Below are 14291 nucleotides of genomic sequence, written 5' to 3' on the forward strand. Positions count from 1 at the left end.
ACACAAAAGTTCGATTACTTCTCATATTTGTATCGAATTGAAATTGTATGCTCGCACCTTGTATGCTCAGAGCTAGATGAGATTTTGTTTTGAACTATTTGAGAATATGTTGAGAAATCGACATTTTCAGACCAATATTTGACCTCATAAAATGGTATATTATGTTAAATCATTATATTTCAGGAAATCAGAATAGGCCTATATTTTGTCATCAGAATTATGGTTTTTCTTTCTGTTTGCAATTACCTGGTTTTGATTAGTAGGCCTACAATAATCATATTCCCTGTCAGACAGCTTGTACATTAATATTTTTTGCCAATTATTTTTTAACCTTTAACATATTTACTGAATAGAGTAGGGAATAGAGTGTAAAGCAGCAAGACTTAATAAAACAATACAGGTACACATGTCTATTTTTCGGCTTTAGTGTTGCCGCCATCTAGCGTCAAAATATTCTATTTGCACCCAGTGCAAGAAGCTTGACAAACCAGTTTCGACTGTAATGGCGGTCTGATTCAAATGCTTATTTTGTCTAGACTAGATAAAGTGACTGTTATTTCTGAATTAGATAAAGTGATTGTTTGTTCTGTGTTCTAAAGTGAAGCATATTCTTTCCTGTGAATTAGTGTTTATAGTTTCTGAGTTTTTACATAAGTATTTTCCTTCTTTCTTAATTCTTTCTCTTATAGAACTTGTGTTTGTGCGATAGCTATGCAAGATCCTAGATCTACTAGCTTGGACACTTGTGAAATGAATGATAATCTCAACACATTATGTGACATAGCATTAATAAACTGCGATTCAGAAAATATGGAGATTAGTAATCAGCCTAATACTAATAATGATAATTTTGTTTTGAACACATCTATTCTTTCCAATGACTCAACAATCAAACAAATGAAAATCAGAAAATCAACAGATGAATACACACCAGCTAAGAAAACATTAAAAACAAAGGCTGCTAAACAAATAGCAACATCAATGAAGAATCCTAAACCTATCCAAACTCACAACAAATTTCAAATACTAACTACTGCCACGCCCACAGACTGTCATAATACCATCAGTAACACTACACCCTGCGTCGGCACATCTACAACTCCATCAAATATTAATCCCGCAATATGTGCAGTTTCAAAAAACACAATTTCTCAACCCAAACCTAAGAAACCACCACCAATCATTTTATTGACCAAAGTGAATTATTTTGATTTCGCAAAACAACTAAAACAATTTCTACGCGAAGAAATCAATGCACAATATTGCCCACAGGGCTTAAAAATCTTTGCTGCTAATAATGACGATTATAATGACATAGGTAATTACTTGAAAGCTAACAGTTATGAATTCTACACCTTCCCTAATGGACAAGTTAAAGTTCATAAAGTAGTTATGAAAGGTCTACCTGTAGAAACATCAAGTGATACAATTCAAAATGAACTTGTTTTGAAAAAATTTTCGGTCCAAAGTGTCAAACAAATGAAGAAAAAGATAATAGATGACATTTCTGGAGAATTAGTGTCCCTACCTATACCAGTATGGATTATCACTACATATCAAACTCCAGGAACCCCTGACATCCATACTCTAACAGGGCTTTTTAATCTGAAACTAAACATAGAAGATTATAAAAGTTTACAAGGCCCAATCCAATGTTTCAGGTGCCAGGGTTTTGGACACAAAGCTGTCACCTGTTTCGTCCAACCAAAATGTGTGAAATGCGGTAATGCACATTTTACATATAATTGTGATGCAGTCTCTGAAGCAATACCCAAATGTGCAAATTGCAATGCTCAACATACAGCTAATTTCAAGAACTGTCCAAAATTCCTAAAATATACTCAGGGAATACAAAACAAAAGAGAACAGAGCATTAATAATTTTACTCTTAGAGACCAAGATTTCCCACGTCTTCCAAATAGGAATCCAACTCCCTACAGAAATCACAATCAGGATACGCTTAACAAACAAAGGGACAATTCATCTACAATAGAAGACTTACAAGACATCTGGAATTTTACAAAAAATATTAGGAATTATATCCAGAAGTTTAAAAGTATAATGTCAAAAATCAAATCAGAAAATAATACTTTGACAAAAATCGGAATACTAATTGAAGGTCTTATAGATATCCTTGATCTCGGAAACGGCAGTGAATAAACCTCTGAAACTAGCCTATTGGAATGCCGATGGCGTAAGAAGAGATTATGATATTCTAACTGATTTCCTTGAAGAGTTTGACATAGACATATTTTTAATTAATGAGACGCATCTAACAGCCAACCAACGTTTCACAATCCGAAATTATACAATATATCGCACAGATGGACCTCGAGGACATTATGGTGGCACTGCTATAGCTGTTAAATCAACTTTATATCACCGACATATATCTACACCTAACTTTACAAATCTTGAAGCTACATTCATAGAAATTCCAATAAACAACTCAAACTTGCAATTAGGAGCTATCTATTACTCTCCAAATCTGAAACTTCTAGACAATGATCTAGATTTGCTTCATGAAATGTCAAAAAACTACATTCATGCTGGTGATTTCAATTGTAAAAACCCAAAATGGAACTCAAGAATTATTACTCCGAGAGGAAAACAACTTGAAGCACACGCTTCCCTACATAAATATAACATAATAGCTCCTTCACAGCCAACTCACTTTCCATACAATAATCTGCATATGCCGGATGTATTAGACATTGCCCTTGTCAATACTACTATTACACCTCTATACATTGAAACAGTTTCTGCTCTGTCTTCAAACCACGACCCAGTCATTCTAGTTCTAGATCACATTCCAGCTTCTTCTATATTAAAAAATGACAAAAGAAAAACAGTCAATTGGAAATTCTTCAGGGAACTCGTAAACTCTTCCGTGCCAGGCAATATAATCATTGAATCAAGAGAGGACTTAGATAAAGCTGTACAAATCTACACCTCCACAATTAGCAGTGCTATCAAAATCGCAAAAACTGCATACAATAAGAACCCAGACACAGCTAAGAACCTAGAAATTCAAACTCTTTGCAAACAGAAACGCTTAGCTAGGAAAAAGTGGCAAAAAACTCGAAATGAAACTGACAAAAATATCTATAACAATTTAAAAAACAAATTACACAGAAGAGCTTTTGAACTGAAAATAGATAAATTTGAAGCCGATGTCAAGGATGCTGCATCTTCGAATACTATCTGGAAAATAACAAAAAGACTTACTTCATCTAACAACATCAATAAACAGCAACCCATACATACTACAAATGGCATCAAATACAATCCACAAGATAAAGCTGAAGCAATTGCTGAATATCTAAAGGATCATTTTAGTGAACCAACTGCTGACCCGAACTATATGATCTCAAATCAAGACATGATTGACAATATTAATAGAGATTTAAAAGTTCATGATGCAAGTACTATTCCTCATACAACCCCTTCAGAAGTTAAAAAAATTATTAAGACTTTAAAATCTTCAAAATCTCCTGGACCAGACAAAATTAGTAACTTAGCCCTAAAAAATCTACCAAAGAAAGCTATATGCCATATTACTAAGTTGTTCAACTCAGCATTGAAAACTCAATATTTTCCCTCATCTTGGAAACATTCACAAATCATTACAATTCCTAAACAGAACAAGAACTCTATGTATTGTCAAAATAGAAGACCAATATGTCTTTTGAATACACATGGAAAATTATTAGAACGGATCATCCTCAAACGAATGTTGCCTTATACAGACACCATTATTCCTCCTTGGCAAACAGCTTTTCAAAAAGGAAGATCAGTAACTCATAATGTAGTCTCTCTCGTAGAAGACATAACCAAAGGCTTTAACAACAAATTCTACACAGCAGCCATCTTTTTGGACGTTTCTAAGGCATTTGATAAAGTTTGGCATTTAGGTCTGCTGTATAAACTTAATAAATTTCTGCCTCGCTCATTAACTCACCTTCTAGCTAGCTACTTAGAAAAGAGATCTTTTCAAGTCCTCATAGATGGCCAACTATCTTCCACTTATATAGCAGAAGCTGGAGTTCCACAAGGCTCTGTACTTGGTCCTATATTGTACTGTCTCTACACTTCTGACATTCCTACTACTCTCAAAACTAAAACACTTCTGTATGCTGATGACACAGTTATATATAGTGTTAAATTCAGTCCTCAATATGCTGTCTCCGCAGTTCAAAACCATGTACTTCTATTAGAAGAATGGCTTAAAGAATGGCGTATTTCTTTAAATCCTGAAAAATGTCAGTCAATAATTTTCTCCAAGTGTTTAAAAAGACCTCGTGACAAAATAAAAATATGCAATCAAGAAATTCAATACAGTGACCATGTAAAATATCTTGGTATTACTCTTGATAACAAATTGTTGTGGCACAAGCACATAAAATCTGTAACAACTAAGAGCTCTCTTAGAATATCTCATCTTTACCCCCTGTTCAAATCTCCTGTCCTCAGTCTAAGAAGAAAAGTTATGCTATACAAAATGCTGATTTTACCGATTCTAACTTACGTTGCCCCGGCTTGGTGTTATATTCCAAAAACAGTGTTTCAACCTCTTCAAATTGTTCAAAATAAAGTGCTCCGAATAATACATAATTCAGACTGGTACACAACAAATGCACAAATACACTTTGATTTGGACATAACATTTCTGAAAGACTCATTACGTGAACACGTTAAGAAGTTTTATAACAGTGCAAATTCAAGTGAAAATCCATTCATCAAGCGTCTTGGTCAATACAATGCAAATTTCTACAAGAAACACAGAACACCAAAATCCTTTTTAAGTGAATAACATGCACTTTTCCACAACCTCTGACTTCCTTAAACCTACACCAATGTCTCTGTGCCCAATTGTTTTGACAGCTGGACATGAACAATATTTGTGCATCGTTATTTGAATTTACACTAAAATACGAAAAGGCAGAAAACATATTTGTTTTGGAACTTTATCAATAAATTGCTGAATGTGAAAAAAAAAAAAAAAAAAAAAAAAATGACAAACCAATAATCGAATACAGCAAGAACTAAAGTGGAATCCACTAACACACTCCTGCACAGTTTGTGCGCATTTCATATTTCAAATATTCTATTAATACGAAAACTGTAACATCACTGTCACCTGGCGAATGAAATTCTAACTACTTACTCAGTGGAAGCTATTGTTCACACGTCGCAGTACGAGAGTTGCGCAGTTTTTTATACTGCATCGCTGCAAAAGTAAAGACGTGTGACCGTACCTTTATAGGCTCTAGACGCAAGTTGTCGCACATCACTTGATTATTAGACATAACTGCCTAACCTTTCAATAGATGACATCACTAATCAAGGATTTTATAAGGGATAAACAACTTTGGGACACGTAGAAATTATAATTTACAATCACTTGGTGAAGAAGTCAGAGATTTCAAAATTTTGTGGGTCAGGCAAGTCTGCCACTGAGCCACTCAATTGCATATTACAGCATATTAAAACATTTTTAAAATCGACCAAAACTCGATTAATCGATTAAATATTCTGATCGATCAACAGCACTACTTAAAACATTACTCATGAGGCAACTAGGCCAGGAGATAAGGGGCAGGTTGGCCAGTTTCCTTCAGGTGTATACAAATAATTTGTTCTTCCTCTGACACATATCGTCAAATGAGATATGCTGTCTGATAATACGAGTACATGTCAGCCAGAACCTCAACCAGAAATATATTTTACTTTATTAACATAAATTAACAAACAAGGACACTTTGTATAAACGCAAAATAAACTAACACCCAACAACGATTTTCTGAAATACCGGTATACATTATTATGAAAGCATCACTTAAGTCCTGACAGTGTTGTCATTTTTTTATGTATTATATTCACTTTTCACGATATCAATTTGAATTTGGTGGATTTATACTCCTTACTATAAGAATTCATTTGATTAATTTACGCAAAATGGGCGTGAACTACACCCACATCATTCTTATATCCAACTCCTTAGTTTACAAATTCAGAACATGGCATCTAAATGCAGTGAAAATTGGCAACTAAATGCTTCATAGTTGTAAAAGGTGCAATTTACATGAAGTAACTCCTCAATATACTTTTAAATACCTACAACTAAATTACACAGAACTAACATTAAATTAAGCCAACACAATAGAGAGCATCTCAAAACACAAAACATATTAGGATAAACAGCAATAAGGATTTTATTATTTATTTAGGCTATTTATTCACCATCATCATCTGTATCCATTCCCATGTTCCTTATTATAAGAGTCAAGTGTGAAATATCAGCCTCCAGTTTTCTCGGTCATTACTTCCATCCATGACCTTCCTCTTCTTTCCACATCTTATTTCATCTGATATTTTTATCTTGTCCTAGGTCTTCTGAGAAGTCTCCAGTCACTGAATTCACCCAGTGTCTTCTTCAGTAATCTTTTATCACCCATATTCTCATAACATGTCCAAACCACCCAATTTGGTTATTTTCAATTACCGGTACTTACAGTATTTCAATTCCCAAAATGTTTCTTATTTCCCCATTGTTCATTTTATCTCTTCTCATTTTCTGTAATTTCGTCTCTGCTGAAAAAGGAACTACTCACCTAAGAAGAAGAAGAAGAAGAAGAAGACTGGGAGTGATAACCTGAAGAGGATGTTGCTAAAGACTGGAATTAGAAACCCAAACACAGCTTTATCCATTCTAGAACATTTTCGAACTGTTGTTGTTATTGTTATCCAATGTTCAGCTATCTTAGCAATGAAGCCATAAACTGTCTTGCAGTCTAATATTTTTCATAGACATTAAAAGTATTTGGGAGAGACTTGCAGTTAAGATATGGTTTTTATCCATGGCTTCATCCCTTCTACACAGAACACAATTTGATGATGAAACAATGCCAATCTAGCTACCACAGCAGTCTAGTGACTAGAGCACTGGACTTATAATCCTGTTGATCCGGGTTCGATCCCCAGTGTACCCCCGATTTATAACTTGTTCTGGGCAAGCCCCTGGACCAGGTAACACAGGAATTTCGGTTCCCCTGTGGCATCCCAACAAATCTCCATAATCATCTCATCATGGGTGTAGCGTAGACCAGCCTCCTATGGCACACCCTGGACAATGACTGTGTCGGTAAATTGGTCTACATAACTGACTTCATATGGGTGAATTGACATACGTCAAGTACTCGTCATTAGCTTAAAAAAATGCCAATCTTATAATTTTATGCAGGTGTTTTGCTAGGCAATCATGTCCAGTCAGGAGACGAAAAGCTGATACAGCAGAATTCCTTGCATTATCTGGTATGAGACTGGGGATGAGTAAAAGTTGGTCCCATGCACGAACTTTAGATGATTCCTTCATTGTATCCATAAACCTTTGCCTATACAGTGAATGTATATTTGATTTTACAGAAATAAAAGGTTGGGTTGTAATATTTGATATTTATTTGTCAGTCAACTTTACAATTCATAGTTATGGTGGATCTTTACATTTCTGCTTTTTGATCCATCATCTCTTTAATATATATCACCCTTCTTATAAACTTCTTATATTAAAGATGTTTATTAATTTGTCCTACAGAATAATATCTGTAATATTGACAATTAATATCTGAGGAAACATTCAACGAGGATGGTTCGATCCGGTGCTGTGGATTGAATTCGGCGTAGCTCAGTGGTCAGAGCGCTTGGTACGTAGAACTAAGGACCCGGGTTAGATCCCCGGCGTCGGAGCGAATTTTTGTCCTCAAGTATTAATTTATATTTTATGTTGAAAGTCCTTTCAGACTGACCAATTGGCCTAATTGCAATTAGAAAATTGGAATTCTAAATTGTAAACTCCTGAAGAGTTAAATTTATTGTGGTTTTGTTCCATATTACTAAATAACTTTTTTGTAATGTTTTGTTGGTTCTATATGCTATTTCGTATTTAAACTTCTTGAAAGTGTTAATAATTAGATTTGTGAAGTTATTACAAATGTGAAAGTAAAAAAAAAATTGTTTTCTTTAATCTGAAAGAATTTAGTATTTTCATTAATTAATTTTTTTTTTATTTGTCCGTTTTATTATATTGTCAACTAATGACTTTTATATCCATTTTCAGAGGCAATTGTGTACATGATTTCTAATTAATTTTTGTAGTCTTGTTCAATCATAGGAATATTTGTAAGTCTATTTATTAAACTATTAAGACTGACTATTTTATATTGAGCTGGGTGGTTGGAACATGAAGGGATTAAATGCGTGGTTTGGGTTGGTTTCCTATAAATTTTAAACTGAAATGTATTATTGCTATGTGATGTTAAGAAAATCTGTCTTGTTATTTGTTTCATCTTCTTTCGTAAATGAGACTTCGGAATTAATTTTGTTAATAGTATCTAAAAGGACTTCCTACGTGGTGTCATGATATATGACCAAAGCATTATCTACGTACCTTATCCATTTTGTAATATGTTGTTTATTGCATTCAATTAACATATTTTCTATGACATGAATAATTTATTTTTCATATATAGAGCTGTACAGATGGTTATTTACAATTAACAAGGAATGTCTTAAAACATTAATGGCTATATCTTGAAGTTCCAAAAGATCGATATGGAAACGATGAAAGAAATTGAAACAAAATCTTGATATAGTGCCCCTTGCACCAAAGAGCAAGCCAATTACTTCCCAGCGACAAACGGGTATGCGGTATTTCTCTTCCAGATAAGGAAAGCAGGGTTCATAATGTCTTTTCTTTTCCAGATCTACTTCTTGTGGTTGGAATTCGGCACCCTCAAATCTGATAGTGGAATCGATTATGAAGCCAATCTTTTGATTGTTATCAATTGCTATGATGTCGGCACGTTTGGTGGAGCCAGTGGATGAAATACAATGCACTTCTTCATAAACGTCAAACTTTCCAGACATTCAGCATTTCGGCTTCTAACCCAGTGATGACGATTGTTCGGTAACAGTTCCCCTTTTCTGCAGAAACCAAGAACATGCGGAAGGGTTTTGTACTCGTTGCAATGGCGACAACGGGATTCTTGGCTCCTACCAGGGACACTACGTACTGCGATGACATTGCAATTCATTTTTATAGCGTTAGTCCATTGAGAGGTGGAAAGGCCTTTCTTGGTTGATATCCAAAATAATTTTGATTATTACAAATTTGTAACAGCTTTTATTCTATTGTTTTGTGAATTGGAATGTTTGTATACATATCAGACACATCAAAAGACGTAATTCTACTGTTCTCAGCTATTGGGGTGTTATTTAACATCTCTATTAATTGATTGTTGTTATTTATGCTGTAGTTTTTTTATGTATTTGAATCAGCTGATCTGGCTGTGTAAATACTCATTTTATACGATGTCCATTTTCACCTTTGATATACTCGTACATACAATTTGCCAAACCAATATTATGACATTAATATCGTAACATTAGTTCAACACATTCATATTGCAATACATTTAAATAATAATAATAATAATAATAATAATAATAATAATAATAATAATAATAATTTATTTTAGCTGGCAGAGTTAAGGCCGTAAGGCTTTCTCTTCCACTCAACCAGCAAAAAATATACATGCATATGAATGAACTTACAAGCTACAAAGAATACAACAATTAGATTTAGATAAAAGTTACGTGTAATAATAATAATAATAATAATAATATTTATTTGTCAGAAACCAGTGTACAAGGCCTGGATATGACATCGTCAGGTTCGATAATACGCACACATACACTCACACATGCACAAACAAACTTAGCACAAATAAATATAGACAAGTAAACAAATAATTATAAGCAAATAAACATACATAGTCAAAAAAACAAATACTGAGAAATAAACAAAACAAACACTGTGAGATAAACAGAGTACCTATGCTGTAGGTTAACACATTTATATAAGGACAAAAGGTATAATTAAAATACAAAGAGACAAAAATTAAAATATAAAGAAAGGGTTACATTTCTAAAATACAATATTTACATCACACTCCATGAATTCATTCACTGAATAAAAAGGTCTGTTCAGCAACCATCTATGTATGCAGGACTTAAACCTATTTATTGGTAACTTTCTCGCCTCCAATGGTAACTTATTAAATATATTTATGCCATTAAAAAAGCAGGTATTTGAGCTCACACTCAATCTGCACCTTGTGTAATCTAATTTATCTTTATTTCTAGTGTATACAAGAGTTACTTATGAATTAAACAGTAAAATACTATGAACTATTAATTAAACAATGAAATACAAACTCTATAGCAGAATTAAACTAAAATATATAGAATGTTAATATATTTCAAATAATATTAGATAATAGGAAGATATTATTATGAGACAATTGTGAAAATACCGCGCTCTCAGGATGCATGTCTAAAAAAGAAGCTACCATATAGTCAGTGACCGTTTAAGTCAGTATAATTTGAGTGAATTGCTAAGAAGGTTATCCTTTAAGCTATTTTTAAAAAATGTTTATTATCTTACAGCCCTTAATACTTTCTGACAAGGAATTCCATTGTCGCGAGGTGGAGACTGTAAAAGATGAGGAGTGACAAGATGTTCTATGAAGAGTATACTTAGCGTGCCACAGATAAGTGATCTGGTATTTTCGCACTTTTTCAACTTGTTTATGACAGGATATCTGCTGGCTGACGCTTGTTATGATGTTTGGATGGGAAATGCTCGTGGAAACACATACTCCAAGGACCACACAACTTACAGCACTACAAGCAATGAATTCTGGGATTTCAAGTAACAGTCTGAAATGTCGAGTATGAAATACCTTTCAGGTATATTTAAAATATTTTATCTAAAAGAAAAAAAGAATTTGACATCTTTTGGAGTTTTAACAGTAACAAAAGACAAAGCTATGTTATTATCTAGGTAGCTGTAGTTCTAACATGACATGTTTAGCTGCTTTCTTCTTCTATGATTCACATAGAAAGTATTGCAATACTGTAAGAAAGGTACTTTAAGATTCTTACGGAAACTCAAGTACTGAAGAGAAGATCCTAGTCATGTTTTTCCTCTCTCTGTCTGCTTGTTCGCCCTACGTTTCTGTTTTCTTTCAAAGATTTTGATTTCATTTCATTTAGTATCGATCAGTATATGAATGTTTGTTTTCAAAACCTGATTTTCACTTTCATTTTATTTTTACAGAAAAGAGAAAAATTGCTGGCTTTGAAATATACTAAATAAATAATATGCATGTTTATTCTTATCTTAGACATATTTTATACCATTCTGTGTACTAAATGTATTGAAATACTTTATAATTTACAAACTATTTCTAAATGAAAATATAAAATAATAGATTTTGGCCTGAATGAACATAAAGTGGAAGGTTTTGGAAAATAAATCATACTTTTAAACATAATTTTTTCAGTGGCAAATGGCAGGAATTGGCAAAAAAAACTCTAGAATTGGATTCAGAATGTAAGAAATATGTTTATTATGTTAAAAAGGTAAAAGATAAAGGTATCCCCGTAACATGCCAAGAAGGCACTTGGGGGCATGGAGGTAGAGTCCCATGCTTTCCATGACCTCGGCACTAGAATGAGGTGGTGTGGTCGGCACCACGCTCTGACCACCTTTTACTCCCGGGAAAGACCCGGTACTCAATTTTATAGGAGGCTGAGTGAACCTCGGGCCGTTCTGAAAGTTTGGCAACGAGAAAAAATCCTGTCACCACCTATTGAGTCAAAATCGGTTTTTGAGCAAAATAGCAGGTTTTTGGAAACAAACCATTCATAAACATCCAAGAAGCTCTCATATGAATATGTCGACTATATTTTTAAACGAAAAGTAATATTTCATTGAAATCCCTTAAATGAAAATTATAGATAATTACTACGCTCTAATAACTTTCTTCTTTATTACTTTCTCCATGATATTTTGTTTGTCTAATGGCGGGTACTTAATCTTTTGCTTCATTCATTCATTCAAGTGTCACGTTCTATGAGCGACGCGTCGAAGCTTTAGCTACAGTACTTTGCCACCGTAGGGGCTGGCCTGGTGCACTATGGGAGGCGAATTACACGTCATCGTATGATGATCATTTAGTGCAGAAGTGATGGAATTACGGTAGGAAAAATGCTGAGAAAACCTTCCACCAAGTACCATCTTTGTCCTCCACGAATTCCACTTGTGATTCGAACCTGGGTTACCACCATGAAAAACAGACGCTCTAGCTGTTCATCTAACAAAAGACTATGCTAGACTGGTTTCGTAATAGCCCAATATTAGTGCTGATATTCTAAATTAAGGTTTACTGCTTTGTCAGTACATGGAGCTGTGGATATACTTTCAAAAGTGCGCAAAAAGTGAAAATCGACATCATAGCGAGTACGAGATTTTGGAATTAAGGTAACTATATTCACGCTAGTAAATTGTAATTTAGTGATTTCCTGAGTAAGAAATATATTTGACAATATGGTGTGACTATGGGTGTATTTATACGAACTAGATCATTAGCTCATAGGCCTAGCGTTACGTGTGGTCATAATAATAATAATAATAATAATAATAATAATAATCATCATCATCATCTAATAACTAAAAAAAACACATAAAAATAAAAACAGCAATTTTAATCTGCCCCACAGCTTCGTTCACCATAAATATTACAACTGCCAAGGACTGAATTCTGAGCCTGTTGCTATAAAATCTTCTTGAAATGACAAATGGTTAGCATATGTACAGAAGTAGGTCTACAGATAAAAGTAGCTAGCGGAGTTCTTGCAATTCTCATTAAGTGAATCCAGTTTTTAAAACAGTGGCTTGCAAGCTTTTACAATTATATAAATAAAAATATAATATAAATATAAATTATATAAATTTAGCTTCCCTTATGAAAAGGTTACCAGATTTGACAAAGTGTATTACATACAATTTGAAAACACACCCTAAACGGTAAAATGATATACATTTGAAACAGTTAGGGAATCGAATATACAGAAAAATTTACACCTAATTAGTGTTTGTTACCAAATTTGAGCACATTTATAAAGCACTGGGAAAACAGCTATAAATATATCGAGATATTTTGTAGTTTCACATCACACAAATAAAAGAGTAAAATTAAAATTTTTAATTGCCAGTATGTGTTTTACATAGAACACTGAAAGGAACTTAGAACTTGAGCAATGAGATAATGAAGTATACTCGTATATCTACAAAATCTGTAGTAATGAGATCTCATACGCCATATAAAACATTTTGGAGATTATACACCTTTAATTCCAACACTTATTTTTTCTTTAATTTTTACACTCAACGACATTAATATTAGGCTATTATCACTTCTTGTGTTACTTGCATAATGCATGTTGATCGCAATAAACTAAGAAAATTTAGAAATAATCTTTTCTCATAAAAAATATACTTAGAAAACAGGTTTTCAAGAGAGAACACGCATATCTTACTTAAGCATCGTCCATTTAAAGGTCATAAGGAACCTCTAAGAGCAGATGTTCTCTATCTGTATACTGTACCTATATCAACTGGTTCAGAATCGTATGCAGGGTATAGGAGTAAGTTCATAAAAGTGTAAAGATATTAAAGAGTAATGTATCATCTTCTCCGCTTTTCACACTCACATGCTTTTGCTCATACCTTAGTGGAGATTTGTTCACTTCTCCTGTCAAAAGCTGATACAGATGTTTGAGCTAGATATGGTACTGCAGCTTTAGGAAAGTTGCTATTACAGTCATAGCTCTAAAGAGTTGTAATCACTCTTTCAGGACGTCCACGAGCTGAACATAGCTTTGGGTAACTCCCTGGATGAGTACAGAGTACCGCTGTCATCTTTCACTCACATGGACTTCTTGTGGGCAAATGATGTGAAGACACTCGTCAACGACGAAGTTTTGGAAACCATCCAGAATAACTGAATGCAAATGTCTGTGTCTTAAATCGACTTCATATAACAGTAATTAAGTGACATTTTAAATTTATGTTTCATTTCGGTATCTTATATAATAATTTCGAAATTAGTCTGTATTAATACACACAGAACATAAAAAAATATGTAAATGTCTACATGAGCATAATACATGTTTTCTTTTTTCGAAACCTGTTCCCTATTCAACCCTGGTTGCATTCAGCCTACAGACTTCTTGTCCTCGTCCATATTACCTCTCTACTTTAATTCCCACTTCGTTTCATCACAGTAAATGCATAACGAATAGAAAGAAGTAGTGGTCGCACTCTGTTAATTCAAACGGCCGATACCACGCGGCGCTAGTGCAGAGTTCGCTCAGTCTGTTCCGTG

At 33.7% G+C, this 14291-nt stretch overlaps 1 protein-coding gene and 1 long non-coding RNA gene across 4 annotated transcripts in view; one reads left to right on the forward strand and one right to left on the reverse strand.

The window, feature by feature from the left end:
- The window catches only part of Cse1 (chromosome segregation 1), a 57757-nt gene extending 52320 nt beyond the window's left edge, over positions 1 to 5437 (reverse strand). The window contains exon 1 of one of the 3 annotated variants that reach the window (XM_069820463.1): positions 5259 to 5437. The gene's annotated coding sequence lies outside the window, so the exon portion shown is untranslated. Of the gene's footprint in view, positions 1 to 246; positions 483 to 5167; positions 5235 to 5258 lie in introns of those variants that run through there. The other 2 variants (XM_069820462.1, XM_069820461.1) reach the window with 2 other exon arrangements.
- Positions 5157 to 14070, forward strand: LOC138696001 (uncharacterized). Its single transcript, XR_011331209.1, has 2 exons — positions 5157 to 5238; positions 8761 to 14070. It is a non-coding gene; the product is annotated as an uncharacterized lncRNA (long non-coding RNA).
- Positions 14071 to 14291: the final 221 nt, after the last annotated feature.

The sequence above is a fragment of the Periplaneta americana genome, chromosome 3 (genome assembly GCF_040183065.1).
Source record: "Periplaneta americana isolate PAMFEO1 chromosome 3, P.americana_PAMFEO1_priV1, whole genome shotgun sequence".
Taxonomy (NCBI): Eukaryota; Metazoa; Arthropoda; class Insecta; order Blattodea; family Blattidae; genus Periplaneta; species Periplaneta americana.